At 36.2% G+C, this 7,582-nt stretch overlaps 1 long non-coding RNA gene across 1 annotated transcript; it reads right to left on the reverse strand.

The window, feature by feature from the left end:
* Nucleotides 1–5,027: 5,027 nt before the first annotated feature.
* Nucleotides 5,028–7,131, reverse strand: LOC138872672 (uncharacterized). Its single transcript, XR_011401177.1, has 5 exons — nt 6,460–7,131; nt 5,753–6,382; nt 5,542–5,668; nt 5,186–5,464; nt 5,028–5,108 (listed from the first exon to the last, which is right to left on the reverse strand). It is a non-coding gene; the product is annotated as an uncharacterized lncRNA (long non-coding RNA).
* Between the last annotated feature and the right edge of the window lie 451 nt (nt 7,132–7,582).

Here is a 7,582-nt window from a genome sequence, read left to right on the forward strand (position 1 = left end):
TATAAATACTCGTCACCATGCCTATACATCGTACTCCACAATTAACATGTAGCAAATAAGACACAACTCCTAATCTCTCAAGCTAAGGTTAGACCAAACACTTACCTCGCTTTGCAACCAATTCAAAATTCCAACAAGCCTTTGCCTCGCGAATTCGTGCCCGAAATTCTCAAATCTAGTCATAAACAATTCGATTCAATCAATAAAAATTATAGGAATTAATTCCATATGAAATTCTACATTTTCCATTAAAAATCCGAAATTGCACTAAAAATTCGCCCGTGGGGCCCAAGTCTCAGAACCCGACAAAAATCATGGAATATGAAACCTCATCCAACCACGAGTCCAACCATACCAATTTTACCAAAATCCGACATCAACTCGACCCTCAAATCTTCAAATTAAACCAACAGGGTTTTCAAAATTTTCCCAACAAAAATCACCAATTAAATGCCAAAACTAATAATAGATTCGGGTAATCTAACCAAAATTAAGTTAAGAATACTTACCCCGTTGTTTTCTCTGAAAATCTCTCGAATATCGCCTCTCCCCGAGCTCCAATTTGTAAAAATGGCCCATTTTCAGAGCTTAACATTCTGTCCAGCACTGTTCACGGGTATTGTTCCCATGCTGTAAAAAAAAATCAACAGTTGTCCAAAAAGAAAATTCAACAGCCTTTTTATATCCGTTAACCTTCCGAAATTCACCTGAGGCCCTCGGGTCTTCAACAAAATGCACCAATAAGTCCTAAAACATGATACGGACTTAGTCCAAACCTCAAATCACATCAAATAATGCTAAAACCGTGAATCACACCCCAATTCAAGCCTAATGAAACTAAGAACGTCCAACTTCTATATTCGATGCAAAAGCCTATCAAATCAAGTCCGATTAACTTCAAATTTTGCACATAAGTCATAAATGACATAACAAAGCTATGAAAATTTTCAGAACTGGATTCCGACCCCGATATCAAAAAGTCAAATCTCCGGTCAAACTTGAAAATCTTTAACCTTAGATATCTAGATTCCGTTAATGGCGATAATTTCATCTAGGGATCTCTAAATTCGATTTCGGGCATATGACCAAGTCCCAAATCACTATACGGAACTACCGAAATGGTCAAAACTTTTATCAGGGTTCGTTTGCCCAAAAAATTAACGGAAGTCAACTCAGTTGAGTTTTAAAACTCTAGTTCACAATTTAATCCATTTTTCACATAAGAACCTTCCGGAAAATTATACGGACTATGCACGCAAGTCGAAGATTTATTGATAGCGCTTTTCATGGTCTTAAAATACCGAGATAATTATTTAAATTAAAGATGACATTTTGGATCATCACACTAGCAGAAATGAATATATTGATCAACTAAATGAGATCACTAAGTTTCTTTGAGTGAGCAAAACATTTACCATTTTCGACTCAACAGAAGATGACACCAACTACTACCAAAAAGAATATTTAAATACTACTCTCTCCGTCTCAAATTATCAGCCATAATTCTCTTGTACACGCCCCTCAAGAAAAATTAATTAGGATAAGACTTTGACTAATTTACTTTTATTCATATCTTAATATTTAATCTTTCTTCATTGGTATTTGAACAAAATTATCTATAATCGAGGTATTTGTAGTCTTCAAGGATAATTATTACTAAGGGTAAAAAAGGAAAAAAATAATTAATTTTGTCTTGAACTTCTAAAATAACAAATAATTTGAGACAAATATTTTTATTAACCACGACTGATAATATGAGACTGAGGGAGTAACACCAAATAGCAATCCACCTAATAAATTTATTGTCAAGTTCATTATTTCTTTGTGTTAGTTTCATATATGTATATAATAGACACAAAAATTCTTTCACCGTCACTATGTCAAATTTATTATGGGTTAGGTTCTAACTCTCTAAATGTTCCCATTCGATTAGGAACTATTGTAAATTATAATTTGCACATATTCTACTAGATACCTTCTTCTTCTTCTTCCACTCCGCCATAGTTCAAAAGTCTTTGAAAGCCAACAGTCAAAACACGTACTTTAGTAAGTTTTTAATTCTATTTGACAACAAAAGGCCTTTAGTTTTCTTTTAAGTGACTTTGGTTTATTTTGTAGCTTCGTGGTGCGTTAGTTTTTTTTAATTGGTAGCTGCTTTTTAACTGGACAACTAAAGATATTCTTATTAATTTAAAAATAAACTTCCACGTCATGCATGTTGATTTTGAAGCAAAAATACATTCATCGTTTCGCTAATAAACTTAGATCCGTCAAATAGTTTATGTAATAGTATAAGAATAATATGTAGAGGTTTTCTCAACAATGTCGTAGCAGAAATTCTAATAGGCCAATGTACTTTCAAGCATGCATTCATCCCCAAAATTCAACTTTCGCCTTTTGAAAATGAAGAATATCCTTTCAAATTTATCGAAAAATAACTTTCAGTACGCTTGTGTTTTCCAATGACAACGAACAAACTACAAGGGCAAACTGTATCTGTCGCAACATATTTTCTTGCACGGACAATTATATAATTACACTTTTAAGAGAAATATCAATATTTACAACAAAACTTCCAGTCATGACAGAGCAAGCAAAGTGTCAAAATGGAACATACATAAAGAACATCGTCTATAGAGAAGAATTAGGTATAAGATAAATATAAGTATATAATAATATTATCTAACTAACATGACTAAATTGATCAATTTTGCACGTTCAGATAACGATGTCCAATCATTTTGAATTCACGTCTTATGCTAATGTAATGATATTTTTCGACATTTAAATAATTGTTGTATTCTATATAATTCTCTCACTACTTAAATTTCATGTTCCCTCATAAAAATAATTGCCAAAACCATTACGCACAATTTTTAACGTGTAACGCAGGTTCATAGAAATTAGTATATATATATATATGTGTGTGTGTGTGCGCGCGCGCGCGCGCGCGCAAATCTTTTTCTAATTATTCATTTTGAACCGTTAACAGAAATGGAGTCAGGATTTTAACTTTTATTAATAGTAATTAGTTTCTAAACTTAATGTTTGTACGCTTAATAAAAATACATAATTTAATAAAAAATTACTGTATTCGGCCAACCCGTGTTTGGCTCTACGTCCGCTCCTAACTGCAACGGAATATTTTGAGAGAGGAAGAGCTGCAATTTTGCTCGACTTGGTTCAAGTAATGTGCAGTCCCCATGCATTTTGTATATCAACAATTCATTAAAGTTCTTTCTGCTTCTTCTTTGTTTAAGTTTGACGGCGTTAATCAAATTGTATCAATATTTAAGTAAACGAAATTCATATTATAAAATCGTACTATACCAATCATTTTATATAAGTTCAAGTCAAATATTTGTTTTAAGGTCAAAAAGAAAGTAATTAATTAAAATTCTAAGACATAGATAGCGGACAATCACTACTAGAAATCCGGGAAAAAGCGACCAGAGTTGGTCGCTATTGGGCTAAAAAGCGACCAAAAAGCGACCAAAAAGGTCTGGTAGCTATATTGATGGTCCCTTTTATTTAGGGACCAAAGTTGGTCGCTAATTAGCGACCAACTTTGGTCTCTAAGCTAAATGGACCAATTTTTCCGGATATTGACTATAGAGACCAACTTTGGTCGCTTTATTAATTTAATAATATAAATTTGGCGACCAAAGTTGGTCTCTAAATATAAAATATGTTATTTATTTATTTATTATTAATCATTAAAAAGCGACCAACTTCGGTCTCTAATCCAAATATTATATTTTAAAATCTGGAAACTAGAGACCAATGTTGGTCGCTTTTTTATTCAATTATTTATTTATTTTATTAAACTAGCGACCAAATTTGGTCCCTAAATACATGAATTTAATTTATTTTTTAAATATTAGCGACCAACTTTGGTCGCTATATCACCAGATTTTTTGTTTAATGAAATAACGACCAAGTTTGGTCGCTTTTTGTAGAAATCTGGGTAAATAGCGACCAACGTTGGTCGCTATTCTTCAGAAAATTATTTTTTTAACATGAAAAGCGACCAAATAGAGACCAACTTTGGTCGCTTTTCTGTGTATTATTTTGGCAGAAACTGCCTGTTTTGGCAGCTACACCACCTGCTAGTCATACCAAAACCCTAACAAGCAACAACAACAACAATTCAAACAACAATTCCAATAACAATACCAAACAACAACCCAACAACAACAACAACACAAAAATAACATTAAAACCAAGAAAGTGTAAATTTCAATAGAACTACCAAACTAAGTTAACTCTTATTACAACCCAATGGAAAATAAATTGTATTTGTCTAGTTCAAATTGTCTAAAATTCATTCATTGTTTGGTACATCATTATCATCACCGTCTGATGAAGTTTCATCATCATCACGGTACTGAGAAGGGTCTACTTGTCGATGACGGGAAGAATGATCACGGGGAGGACGGGAGGAACGGCCACTTGGAGGACGGGACGAACGAGAACGGGGACGGGCAGCCTCTGGCGATGATGGCTGAGACCGGGGAATCGAAAAAGATCCATCTAGGAGATTTTTGATCTGCTCTTGCATGCTCTGGCACTGAGCGACCACGCCAATATACTGAGCATCTCTAAGCTTTTCTCTTTCCTTAGACGCTTCTAGCTCGGATGTGAGCTTTGTCACAGTCTCCCGCATAGCGGAGAGGCTCTCCCCATCAAGTTGCTCGGCTTGCGAGGAAGTCCCTATTCCTTGCATTCCACACCTATAGCGACGAAATGTCTTAGTAGGAAGGCCGTATACCTTTCCCTATTTTGGACCGCCTGCAGCCCGCGTCCATAGTCTTTCAACATCCTCGGCCAAAAGTTGGAATGGCGCGCCCGACTCATTAGGTGGCTGACTGCGTATGAATTCCTCAGCTTCAACTCTGAAGCGATCCTATAAGAAAAAGTAAATTGAATTAGTATTTCAAAATTTATATAAAAGTAAATGAAAATACTTAATGAAAAGTGAAAACTTACATGTACAGTCGAGGCACGTCCCTCGACCCACCTTTCTTGATCCGTCTCTTTCTTCTTTTCACAATATGAGTCTCCCTGAATAGCTCATCTTGATTCATCGGACGGCCCAACTTCTTTTCCTGAAAACTCATAAATTTTAATTAATAAATAGAATAGATATACTTTGAAAATTAAAATAAATTAAGCAATTACGTACCATTCTTCTTTTTATTGTCCCCTGGCTGACCGCACCTCCAGTGTGCAATGATCCTCCCTTCTCAGATGCGCGAGCATTCTTTCCCTTTTCGCTCTTCTGTAAGAACTCTGCAGTAAGCCATTGCCTTTGCAAATCATCCCAAAACTCCTGAAGCAACCAGCCAGGCTTCTGGTTCAGCTGTCTAGCTATGGAGAAAGAATGCGACAACCGCTTGCGAGCTTTGAGATTAAAATTTGCAGCCACGTCCGCGCTATACTGGTGTTCCCATACACACTTGCTCTGTATTTCAAAAGTTAAATATTATATGGAAATATCATAAATATAAATAATTATACTGCTTAAAAGAACATTTATACCTTAAATTCATTGAAAATTGCCTCCTTCAGTGAGAATGGGAATTCACGCCAAGACGCATAAGGGGCATCATAAAGCTTTCTGGTTGCTTTGGTGATTATCCTCGTAGTAATATTACTCGGGAGGAACCTGCAATTTAATAAATAAAACAAATTAATATCTTAGTAAAAACTGTACAAAAAAATAAACATAAAAATAACAAATAACTCTTACCCATCACCCTCAGGGACTATGATGATCCTGCCATACTGATCATAATGCACCTCCTCGTCAGAAGCAGTAGTAGCATCAGCATCATCGTCCGAAACATATGTATCAGAGGCATGTGTGGAAGGAGTAGGGGGTCAGAGCTACTATCCCGCAAGAGAAGGCCTCCAATAGGTGGAGTCGCTGATGACGATAGATGTGATTCCTGTGACTGCGACATAGCTGCACGGATCGTAAGTGGTTGTGATACTGACTGCTGTGACCCGAGTGGTTGTGACCCGACTGGCTGTGACACTGATGGCTGTGATCCATGTGGCTGTGACATGGATCGATGCGATCCATGTGATGCTGCTGGGTGGGATCCACGCGGTAGTGAGGCAGGTGGACTGTATGTCGGACGCACAGTCCGATGGCCCTGTGAAGAAACACCCGGGGTCTGCACGAAGGTGTAGGGCTGGTGATGCTGTGGCAGCTCTGTATAGCCATGGGGTAGAGGCTGTGGCATAGTGATAGGCAAATCAGAAGATGGTGGAAAAGATTGATGAGTAGTATCTTCTACCCTCCTTTTTTGCTTCCTAGCCTTTTCTCGACCCCGAGAACCACTACCTTCATTGTTACTCGACCCTTGCCTGTCATCTGCATAATATAATACATATTTAGATTGAAACATATAAGGAAACTATCTATAAACAAGAGTTATCGAAGAAACCAACTTTTTAAAGCTCATTGACGTATTCTTCCTCTTCAGAGAATTCTTCTTCCTCACTAGTTTGAGCTTCATCAGTTGATTCTTCTTCCTCGTTTTCTATAATTCTTACTTCATTTATATCAACTTCTTCCAATATGTGTTCAGGATGTTCCAAATCATTTTCTAAAAGTTCGTCCACTATTTGGTGAACACTGGAGATATCGTTTTGATATGCAACATCCAACACATTCTCGACTTCGACCCTACCTACAGGCTTAGTTTTGATTACAACCCACCAATCGGACTTGTTCCGCCGAAATGGATAAGGAGCATAATACACTTGCCTAACATTATGTGCAATTATGAAAGGATCATAGCGATCATACTCCCTCGTATGATTAACCTCAATTATGTTGTATTGATTGTGTACTCTCGTACCTCTTGTTGGATTTGGGTCAAACCACTTGCATCTAAAGAGAATAATTTTCTTAAATGGCCTACCTGAATATTCTAGTTCTATTATTTCTTTGAGCACACCATAATAATCAATATCTCCAACTTGGTTGCCATCACCACCTTGAACCCACACCCCACTGTTGTTGCTTTTTTTATTTTTAGAGCAACCCTCTGTATGAAACTTATAACCATTCACAACGTACTTGGAATATGTTGTGACCTCAACCCCAGGTCCCCAAGATATATCTTTCAAAAATTGATTTACACCATTATTTGGATCATTTACCTACATATTGTTAACAAAATTCATAAGTTAGCATAACTTCCAAACATTCTTTACCTACATAGTGTTAGAATATTTTAAGGGTATACTTACAAATTGTTTGAACCACCTATGAAATGATGTATATACAACATCTTGGCCAAATTGACCCACGAAGTGACTGTAACACATCAAATATGTTTAGTAGTTGCATTGAGATGTAATCACAGTAAATTTTATATTTTGATAACTATTAAATCAATACTTACTTGAGAAATGGTACTACTTCGGGATAATTTAGCAACACATGAAGTGTAGCTGACTTGAACTCCATATCACTCAAATTTCTCTTTCTACCATCCTTAGAACATCGGCCTGGTTGATTGAATATGGACGTAGGCGGATATAATGGATCATTCGTAAGGTCGAC

Source organism: Nicotiana sylvestris, chromosome 7 (assembly GCF_000393655.2).
Source record: "Nicotiana sylvestris chromosome 7, ASM39365v2, whole genome shotgun sequence".
Taxonomy (NCBI): domain Eukaryota; kingdom Viridiplantae; phylum Streptophyta; class Magnoliopsida; order Solanales; family Solanaceae; genus Nicotiana; species Nicotiana sylvestris.